Source organism: Nicotiana tabacum, chromosome 8 (genome assembly GCF_000715075.1).
Source record: "Nicotiana tabacum cultivar K326 chromosome 8, ASM71507v2, whole genome shotgun sequence".
NCBI lineage: Eukaryota > Viridiplantae > Streptophyta > Magnoliopsida > Solanales > Solanaceae > Nicotiana > Nicotiana tabacum.
The window spans coordinates 167417174-167427969 of NC_134087.1; the positions used below are offsets into that span (position 1 = coordinate 167417174).

At 39.2% G+C, this 10796-nt stretch overlaps 1 long non-coding RNA gene across 1 annotated transcript; it reads right to left on the bottom strand.

Annotated features, from left to right (window-relative positions):
* Positions 1-1224: 1224 nt before the first annotated feature.
* On the bottom strand, positions 1225-2811 carry LOC107825986 (uncharacterized). Its single transcript, XR_012694336.1, has 2 exons — positions 2388-2811; positions 1225-1493 (listed from the first exon to the last, which is right to left on the bottom strand). It is a non-coding gene; the product is annotated as an uncharacterized LOC107825986 (long non-coding RNA).
* Between the last annotated feature and the right edge of the window lie 7985 nt (positions 2812-10796).

Below are 10796 nucleotides of genomic sequence, written 5' to 3' on the forward strand. Positions count from 1 at the left end.
CTCAACTATTATTATTGGCTTAGTTATCTGATTTTAAAACATTTTGAACTTATGTGCATTTTTACTTAAAAACCGCTTTTATTTATTTTAAAGAAGATTTAACGTCGTCTAAAACATATCTTTGGACCGCGCCACATTTAATGCACCCACAATCCAAAACACATTTTATTCAACGTTATTAAGATTTGGATTTGGGTCACATGAAATGCACACCCGAGTTTAGGAAGGTAACATTATTAAAGTAGCGCGCCTAAAGCAACTACGCATTTGCAACTTTGCGAGGGCCATGGTAGTTTTGCTAAATGGTGTGCCTCGATTTCTAAGGATAAAACAAAACTAATTAAAACGAGGGCCATGCAATTGTTACTTTTGTTTGGCACATCGCACCTCGATTTATTTTAATCAAACAGTTTAAGAATTAATCCATGAGGGCCACAAATTATGACTCGTCTAACGCTCGCCTCAATTTCATTTCAAGACAAGTTAACCGATTTAAAGAATCTAAGGAGGTTCCTATTTATTTTGTGCACAACTTATAATAATGGTCTAGTAAACAAAGCACTATTAAAACTCACCCATGCCTGATCACGGAACGACCCAGTTGACAAAATCACGTCCAGCTGACCATTGCATCTGGGCTCATGAGACAGCCCAATGCATGATTCATCAAAAACTCGACATCAATTATGTTGCTTAAGAAAATCTGGGATTTAATAACAACTAATAATATCTAAATCAAATGCATAGCACATTCTGCCCTAACATGGATCCTAGAGTAATAATTCCCCTCCTAATTGCCATGACAACCATATACACAAGTCATTTATATTCACAACACATTGAAATATATCATATGACACTAATTGCATAATCACCCGTTTAACCCAAACCATACGAGCCAGTTTTACAGAGCATGACAGGCATATATTGATGCAAATAAAATTCATACATCTGAGATAGCAGACACTGTGTCACCATACTTAAACGAAAAAAAAGGTTTAATGACTATAGACCCAATAAAAAAAACTACAGAATCATGGATTCAAAAGGAGCACTGTTCAATTCAATTATCCTACGCTGATGATGATCTCTCTAGCATTTAAAGTAAAATAATCCAAAATCTAACTAAGCAGGTTGCTACTCAGAGTTATATGCAAACCTTAATCACTAACTCAAATAAACAAACATGCTAATTGAGCTTTCAGGCAGATTCGAAACCAAAGATCATGACAAAAGTTCATTTATCTAGTACTGATTTTCAAATTACAGAGCATTTGACAGAAAATTGAACCTCATGTCCATTTCAAACCAAAACCCAACCCCTAAAGAGCACTGTCACTAACTAGCATATAAGCGTAAACATCTTACAACTAAAGTTTCAAAATGGAGACAAAGTTAAACTCCTACAAAGAGAGCAAATGGCCAATATGCTTCAAATCTTCCAGATTTCCATATCACAATGTTTTTACATTGGATAGAGTTAAAAAATGTACCTGGAAAAGCAAACAAAATAGAACAAGGAGAGTCAGCAGTAGCAAAACAACACAACAGCAACAATGCTTAACCAGGTGGAACCACCAAGACCTCAAACCAAACTTCACACGAATCAAACTCAGCCTTCTAGACTTAGATTCAATCCATTTTTTTACCCAAATCAACCAGCAATCATTGCAGAATTAGAAAGCTTCAAAAAAAAAAACAATGGAACAGTGTTTTCTAAAGTTCTCAGTCGTCTGTATTGTTTCTGATTTTTTTTATCTCTCCCTCACTCTGCCTTGAATGGCAAGAAAATGTGTCTTTATAGGCAAGGAAGTAGGGCAGCACATTAGGAATTAGTTTTTTCCTTTAGGCCCTTTTCAAATTCTGTTTTTCGCTTAGGAGTCCCTAGTTAATTATCAGATATGCTCTTAAATCACTCCCCCAGCTTCCTAGAAGCTTCCCCAATTAGTTACTGATAGATTCCTCACCTGATTTCCCTACATTACCCCTCACACCCCTGATATTTACCCTTAGGAAATTCTAAGCCTATGATGGGTCAAATTGACCCGATGGCCTAAACCATTTGGATGGGCTGCCCTCTTTTCAAACAGGTCAGAAGCCCAAACCCAGGCAAATCAGTCCAAAAATCGTGCAAACCAAGGAGCAAAAGAAACAATACTTAAATGATTTCAAGGAAAATTAAAATCTAAACTAAACGAAATGTTAACTAATTAACGATTCCGACCTAATTAATCACATAGACTAAATGCATACAAAACGTCCCTGAAAAACTAAGAAAATGAACAAGTATGAATTATGAAGAAAGGACAGTAACAGAAGAAAAAAAAACATACTAAGATTTAAAAGAACTCTAGGGAAAAGATAACCACAGAAAGAAAGGAAAATACCTACGAAGGTTTCAGACCATAAAAGCATTTGATGAATTTTCCAATCCTCATATTTCCGGCTCAATCTGAGACTACTCACATGTTTTTTTTCATCAAAACATACAAATAACATCAGAATGACCCCAAAACTTCAAAGCAAACTCGAATTTGGACAACTTGGATTTTAGGGTTCCCATTTGATCTGATATTCGAGAAGATTCAAGGGAATTTGAAGCACATAGAGTGAGGATTTGAGATGAGGGGAGTGAGGTGTTCCTAGGGTGTTAATTTGGGTGGGATTGGGATAGGCGCCGCCGGTGGAGACGGTGGGAATTTCAGGCGGCTCTAGGATTCTTTGGAGTGGTCTCTGAAGAAGTGGGTTGAAAGAGACGAGAGATGAGAGAGGGGGGTTTGAGGGTTCGAACATATATATATTAAAACACCCCCACTTCCCAACCGTTGGATGAGAGGGAATCAACGGCCCAGATCCAATTTAAACAAAATGGGGTCGTTTTGAGTGGGGCTGTTGGACCGGGTTACAAAGGATGGGTTGGGGTGGATTTGGCCGGGTTTGATGGGTAACGTTTGGGCTTCGAATTAATGGCCCAAATCTGACTGTCTTCTTATTTTATTTCCTTTTCCTTTTCCTTTTTAATTCAATTTTCCAAAATTCTTTTTCTTCTTCCTTTTTTCCAAAATTAAATCCTATAACCTCATTAACCTATCAAAAACACTAATTAAACCTAAATAATAACTAACACAATTAATAAAAAAAATAAATTAAAAGAAAGCTACTCAAAAATCAAAATTAAAATTAAAAGGTGCAAATTAAACTATTTTTTGTGATTCTCCTTTTTAATAAAATAACTTAATTACTAATTAATCCTTAGAAATGCAAAGTCAAATCCTAAATGCAAAATGCAACATATTTTTGTATTTTTCATTAATTAAATAAAATGAACACGCACAGACAAAATGCAAACAATTAATCAAAAATGCTAATAAAAATCTACGAATTTGTAAATAATGGGAAAATTATTTTGTTTTGAATTTTTGGGAGTAATTCATATAGGGCAAAGATCACGTGCTCACAGCTACCCCTCTTTGCTTGGAAACACAAAAGGTTTTCGTGCAAAGATAAAGTGAGCGGATACGAGTGACTTTTTGCCCGTTTGAATACTCCGTGGGAAGCATTTTTGAAAGATTTGACCGCACCCTGCTTCCGAGTTTGCCTACATATACTTGGCTAAAAAGGAATCAGGTCAGTGTAGTTCGGAAAGTTTTGGTAGTTGGGACTACCAAGAAGCTGTGATTTCACTATTGTTGCTGCTGCTGCTGCTTACTGAACCCCTTATTACACCAAAAATAAAAAGAAGCTAGACTAAACTATGATTTATGAATTACAAAAGCCCTATCTATATCTTCAAACTTGATCTTGCAGCTCTTGTTGCCATGTTGATTTGTTGCCGGCTTGAATTGTAGTCTGAGATGTTTTCCCTTTCTTCAGGTGGACGCCTGATTGCTAAACTTGCATTGTATTCCCATGCTCTCCAGGTGGGCACCGGACTGCTGAACTTGAATTGTATTCCCATTCTCTCCAGGTGGGCTCCTGACTGCTGAACTTGAATTGTATTCCCATGCTCTCCAGGTGGGCGCCTGACTGCTGAACTTGAATTGTATTCACGTGCTCTCCAGATGGGCTCCTGATTGCTGAACTTGAATTGCATTCCCGTGCTCTCCAAGTGGGCGCCTGATAGCTGAACTTGAAATGTATTTCCATGCTCTCTGGGTGGGTGTCTGATTGCTGAATTTGAGTTGCTTCTCCCTATTCTCCAAGTGGGTACCTGATTTCAACAAAAATAAACAAAACAAGGAAACTTTTCTGCCCCAGTTTGGTAGCGGGGCACATATATGAGTGTTACACTGAATCATATTACCAAATATTACTAAGAATTTGAAAGCTAGATCCCATTATCTAGGAGGGTCCTGACAGCTCCTAGTTATATGACAGTTTTAAATCTAAATTATATCTCCTAAAGGTATTACTTTTGCTACATCTTGTTATCTAAGCCGATCTTAAAACTTCACTCCATTTTCCAGGAGGGTTCTGACAACTCTTAATTAAACGACAATGTTAAATCTAAGTTATATCTTTTAAAGATGGGACTTTTGCTAAATCTTGTTATCTAAGAGGGTCTTAAACTACACCTCATTATCCAGGAGGGTCCTGAAAATCAAAAGTCAAGTTTTATTTTAAGAGTGACAATTTTATGGCTTAATTATATTACCCTACACCAGAACTTACGCTAAATTTTGTTATCCAATGGAAATTTTAAAGCTAGGTCTCATTATTCATGAGGGTCCTGATAACTCCTAATTGAATCCTATCTCCAACATGCAAACTTTAAAACCATCTTATATTCCTTGGGGTACATTCATGCTAGATTTTGCTACTCATGATTGTTTTAAATTTTAAACTAGGTCCCATTTTCCAGGAGGGTCCTGAAAACTTCAAATTAAATCCCATTATCTAGGAGGGTCCTGAAAATCAACATCAAACCTATCTGGTTCTTGCTTTTCCTTACGGAGCGTTTCCCCGAACAATCGAAAACTTCCTGCCCCTGTTCCAATCAAAGAAAAATCTTGTCAGTTTAAAATGTGGTGGTTAGTTTGTGGAATTCTTGCTGAAAATGACCTCCCCGCTGTCGTGCTTTGTTTTGACTGACTTCTCCTGAACTGGTCAAGAACCACTTGACTTCCCGACTGACTTTCAAACCCCATGACATTGGATGACCCGAGTGTTCTATACCCAAACTGTTGTGTTACATCTCTTCCCCATCTGTTTGAACCTCTGCATTTCCCACGAAATTACCAAACCATTTCAACGATGGAACTTCCTCTAACCTTTTATACCCCATCTCACATTATACTATATCTAGCAATGTCTTGGCCGCCCTGTGCCTTGTGCAGCTTTGGAAGTTGGGAGTAAGCTTTGAAATTCCTTCTTATTTGCTTAAACAGAACTGACATTGGGAACATCTTAGAGAAATAAACCCAAAAGAAATGAAATGCGATGACTTTCAGAGTTAAGGATAAGAAAAATCCAAAACTAGAAGACTAACTAAAGGGGAAAAAGAAAAGAGACTTATCTGAGTGGAGCAGCTGGCACCAATGATCATGACATGCATTTCGGATTAATCGGCCCAATCTGTCCAACCAATCAACTTTCAGTTGCCATACTTTGTTGCCCCAGAGTTTTCATAACCTGACTTCTTCGCCAAAACCTTGACCTTGTGCAGCTCGCGGTGCCCTGAAGGGTTTTCACCAACAAACCTCTCTCATTTGTTCATCTTTCAACTCACTTTTGCCTTATGGTGCCCATGAGGGTTTTCACTAATAAGACTCTCTCATTTTTTATTTCTCTTAGCTCCCATCGCCTTACGGTGCCCGTGAGGGTTTTCACCGATAAGACACTCTCATTTTTCATTTTCTTGCTTGGACCAGAGTGTTGCCCCTGATATGAATCACCTCTACTTGCTCGACTTAGCATCTCTCGAAGACTGATCAGAATGTCTTTCTTTGGACCATAACGTGGGCTTTTGGATAGGGTTAGAAAGAAAGGGTGTCAAAAGGCTCAAAACAATTCGAATGGGTTCAAAATTACAACTTTCGGAATCAAATTTCTTGCAACAACCACAACTTCTGCCCCAGTTTCTTTGCTTGGGGAATTTTGGATTTTTGTTTTGATGGGACCGAACCGTAAGGCTACCTACGTATCCACAAAATGAATCAGGTCGAACGTAGTTCATGTTATAGAAATTGCTTTGCTGTTGTGATTTTCTCTTTCTTTTCTTTCTCTTTTTGCTTTCTTTTTCTCTTCTTGTTGTTTTGTTATCTTCTTTTCTTCTTGTTTTTCTTTTCTTTCTTTTTTTTCTCTCTCTTTTTTTTCTTTTCTTCTTTTTCTTTCTCTTTTCATTCTTCTCTTTTCTCTCTTTTCCTTTATTTATCTTTCACGCTTGCGTTTCTGATCTTTGCTATTGATTCCAAAAGAGGGGTATGAAAGGAAATAAATAAGGCTCAAGGGGATAACAAAGGACAAAGTGTTTAGATAGCAGAACAAAATGCCTTCCTCATTCCAATCTTCAAAACATGCCAAGTACAAACAAATACAATTTAAACAAAGAAATCATACATAATATCTCTTGACCGCATCGGAATTAATGGCCATTTCTACATATTTGCCTTCTATGTCTGTTAAATACAAAGCACCATTGGACAACACTCTCGTGACGATGAATGACCCCTGCCAATTTGGGGCGAACTTGCCTTTTGCTTCAGCCTGATGAGGAAGGATATGCTTCAATACTAACTGACCCACTTCAGACTTCTGTGGACGTATCTTCTTGTTATATGCTCTTGACATTCTCTGTTGATACAACTGACCATGACAAACTGCTGCCAATCTCTTCTCATCAATTAAACTCAACAGTTCCAAGCGAGTTTTGACCCACTCATCGTCATCAATTTTGGCCTCAGCGACAATCCGAAGGGACGGGATTTCAACTTCCGCAAGTATCACCGCCTCAGTACCATATACCAACAAATAAGGAGTTGCCCCTACTGAAGTACGAATAGTAGTGCGATAACCCAGCAATGCAAAAGGCAACTTTTCATGCCACTGTCTAGAACCCTCCACCATTTTCCGAAGTATCTTCTTTATGTTCTTGTTGGCTGCCTCAACTACTCCATTTGCCTTGGGGCGATATGGGGTGGAATTGCGATGTGTAATCTTAAACTATTGACACACCTCTTTCATCAAATGACTGTTGAGATTAGCGTCGTTATCTGTGATGATCACCTTTGGGATCCCGAACCGACAAATGATATTTGAGTGCACAAAATCGACGACTACTTTCTTGGTCACAGACTTGAAAGTATTAGCTTCAACCCACTTGGTGAAATAATCAATGTCCACCAGAATAAACATGTGCATATTGGACGCTGCTGGCTCGATTGGTCCAATGACATACATGCCCCATGCAACAAAAGGCCATGGTGCAGACATTGTGTGCAATTCAAATGGTGGAGAATGAATCAAATCTCCGTGCACTTGGCACTAATGACACTTGTGCACGAAACTGATACAATCTCGCTCTATAGTGAGCCAATAATAACCTGCTCAGAGAATCTTCTTTTCCATCACGTACCCACTCATATGCGGTCCACAGACTCCAGAATGTACTTCGGTCATGATAGTTGTGGCCTGTCTAGCATCTATGCATCTCAAAAATCCAAGATTCGGAGTCCTTTTGTACAAAACCCCTCCGTTGAAGAAAAATTCGCTTGCCAAATGATGAATTGTTCTCTTTTGATCGCCTGTGGCTTGTACCAGATATACCCTCATCCTGATATATTCCTTGATATCGTGAAACCAAGGCTCACCATCAAACTCTTCTGCTACCACATTACAGTAAGCATGTTGATCATGGACCTGAATATGCAAAGGGTCCACATAAGCCTTATCTGGATGATGTAACATTGATGCCAAGGTAGCCAAAGCATCAGCAACCTCGTTATGGATCCTTGGAATATGCCTGAACTCTACTGATCGAAACTATTGACAAAGATCATGCAAACATTACCGGTACGGTATGAGTTTTAAATCTTGTGTTTCCCACTCCCCTTGGATCTAGTGTACCAGGAGGTCAGAGTCTCCCAAGACCAAAAGTTCTTGGACACCCATGTCTACAGCTAACCTCAAACCCAAAATACACGCCTCGTACTCAGCCATATTGTTAGTACAGTAGAAACGAAGTTGAGCCGTAACAGGGTAGTGATGCCCTATTTCAGAAATAAGTACAGCCCCTATCCCGACGCCTTTCATGTTAGCAGCTCCATCAAAGAAACGTTTCCAACCTGGATCTCTAACTTGTTCCAACTCATCAAGGTGCATTACCTCTTCATCAGGGAAGTAAGTCTTCAAGGGCTCATATTTCTCATCCACTGGGTTCTCATCCAAATGGTCGGCCAATGCCTGGGCTTTCATCGCAGTCCCGGTCACATAGACGATGTCAAATTCTGTGAGCAAAATCTTCCACTTTGCGAGCCTCCATGTGGGCATAGTTTTCTAAAAGATATAATTTAATGGATCCAAACGAGAGATGTAAGTAGTGTAAGATGACAAATAATGCTTCAGCTTCTGTGCCAGCCAAGTTAGGGAGCAACATGTCCTTTCCAGGTGAGTGTACTTAACCTAGTAAGATGTGAAATTCTTACTGAGATAATATATGGCCTGCTCTTTTCTGCCGGTGATATCATGCTGACCCAACACGCAACCAAGCGAATTATCCAAAACCGTCAAATACAGAATCAAAGGTCTCCCCGTTTCTGGTGGCACCAACACAGATGGGTTTGACAAATACCCCTTTATATTATTAAATACTTCTTGACACTCATCTGTCCACTTGACCGCAACATCTTTCTTCAACAGTTTGAAGATAGGCTCACAAGTTGTCGTAAGCTGAGCAATAAACCTGCTGATGTAATTCAACCTACCTAATAGACTCATCACTTCAGTCTTGTTCCTTGGAGGTGGCAATTCTTGGATAGTTTTAATCTTTGACGGATCTAATTCAATACCTCAGCGGCTGATTATGAATCCCAAGAATTTTCCAGATGGCACACCGAATGCGCATTTTGCAGGATTAAGCTTAAGATTGTACATGTGAAGCCTTTGGAAGAACCTTCTCAAATCCCTGACATGGTCAGACTGCTTTCTAAACTTTATGATTACATCATCTACATAAACCTCGATCTCCTTGTGTATCATGTCGTGGAATATGGTTATCATTGCCCTCATGTAAGTTGCCCCAGCATTTTTCAAACCGAAAGGCATGACCCTATAGCAATATGTTCCCCATGGCATGATGAATGTTGTCTTCTCTACATCTTCCTCATCCATTAGGATCTGATGATAGCCCGCATAGCAATCCACAAAAGACCCAATCTCATGCTTAGCGCAATTGTCAATCAGAATATGGATATTTGGCAGTGGAAAGTTGTCCTTGGGAATCACCTTGTTGATATCACAGTAATCAACACACACCCGGTCTTGCCATCCTTCTTTCGCATAGGTACTACATTGGCTAACCAAGTGGGATACCGAGTGACCCGAATGACTTTTGCATCAAACTGCTTGGTGACCTCTTCTTTGATCTTCACACTCATATCAGTCTTAAATTTCCTCAGCTTCTGCTTGATAGGAGGGAATACCGAGTCAGTGGGCAATTTGTAAACCACCAAATCAGTGCTTAGACCCGGCATGTCGTCATATAACCATGCAAAAATATCTTTGTACTCAAACAATGCTTTAATTATCTCCTCTCTGAGTTGAGGTTCAAGATGGACACTTATCTTTGTTTCTCTGATATTATCTGGGTCCCCTAAATTGATTGCTTCTGTATCACTTAGGTTAGGTTTGGGGTTTTCTTCAAAATGGCTTAATTCTTTACTAATCTCTTCAAAGGCCTCATCATCATCATATTCCAATTCATCATCACATTCTATTTCTTGTATTGTTATTTCAGGATTAGATTGGCTCTTAAGACTGGGCCGAAGATTCCTCATACATGTCATGTCATTGAAACCAGCGTAAAACGAATTGTACAAGGAAGGAAATGAAAAACAAAAATAAACTATCAGGAATGAAGAAAAAGGGAAATTAAATTTCAGTGAAATTAAAGATAACAAGGTTTATACATCCAAACGGACGGAACATAAAATCTGAATTATAACCCTGGAATAATTCAGATAAACTGAAAGAAAATCAAAGAAAACTACTAAAACTCCCTCCGAGTAGGAATAGGAGTAGCTTCCCAATTTTTAATCTTTGCACTAGGCCCAACAAACCGCACAACCGCTTTACTCGAACCCTCTCCAGCTTCCAACATGTTCACATCGACGAATAACCTCTCGAACTTTTCAATAAAATCTCCGTCCACATCAACCACTGAACTGAAAATCGTCATCACTGGGCACTCTCTGGTACCAGGCCTGACAAACGATCTGGAAAAATGCGGGACGGGCTTTGGAAGGGCCCATGCCCTCTGTTTCATTTTTCTAGATCTTCTCACATCCGCGGTCGTAGGCTTAAATCCCATACCAAATATATCCAAGTTTTTAGGAAGAGACACCGACTGCACGATGCCTTGCAGAGATGCACCCAAACCCTTACCAGGTACAAAACCATTCTTTAACATTTCGAAAGTAACCATGACTGACGCGGCAGTTACCTTTGGAATTGGAACGCATTTCCCCTCTGGAATTTTCTCAACTGACACTGTGTCAAAGACCTGATAGACCCATGGTCCCTTGTCGTCCTCAACCTCGATGAACGACACAATAGCATCACTATGAGCACACTGATTATCC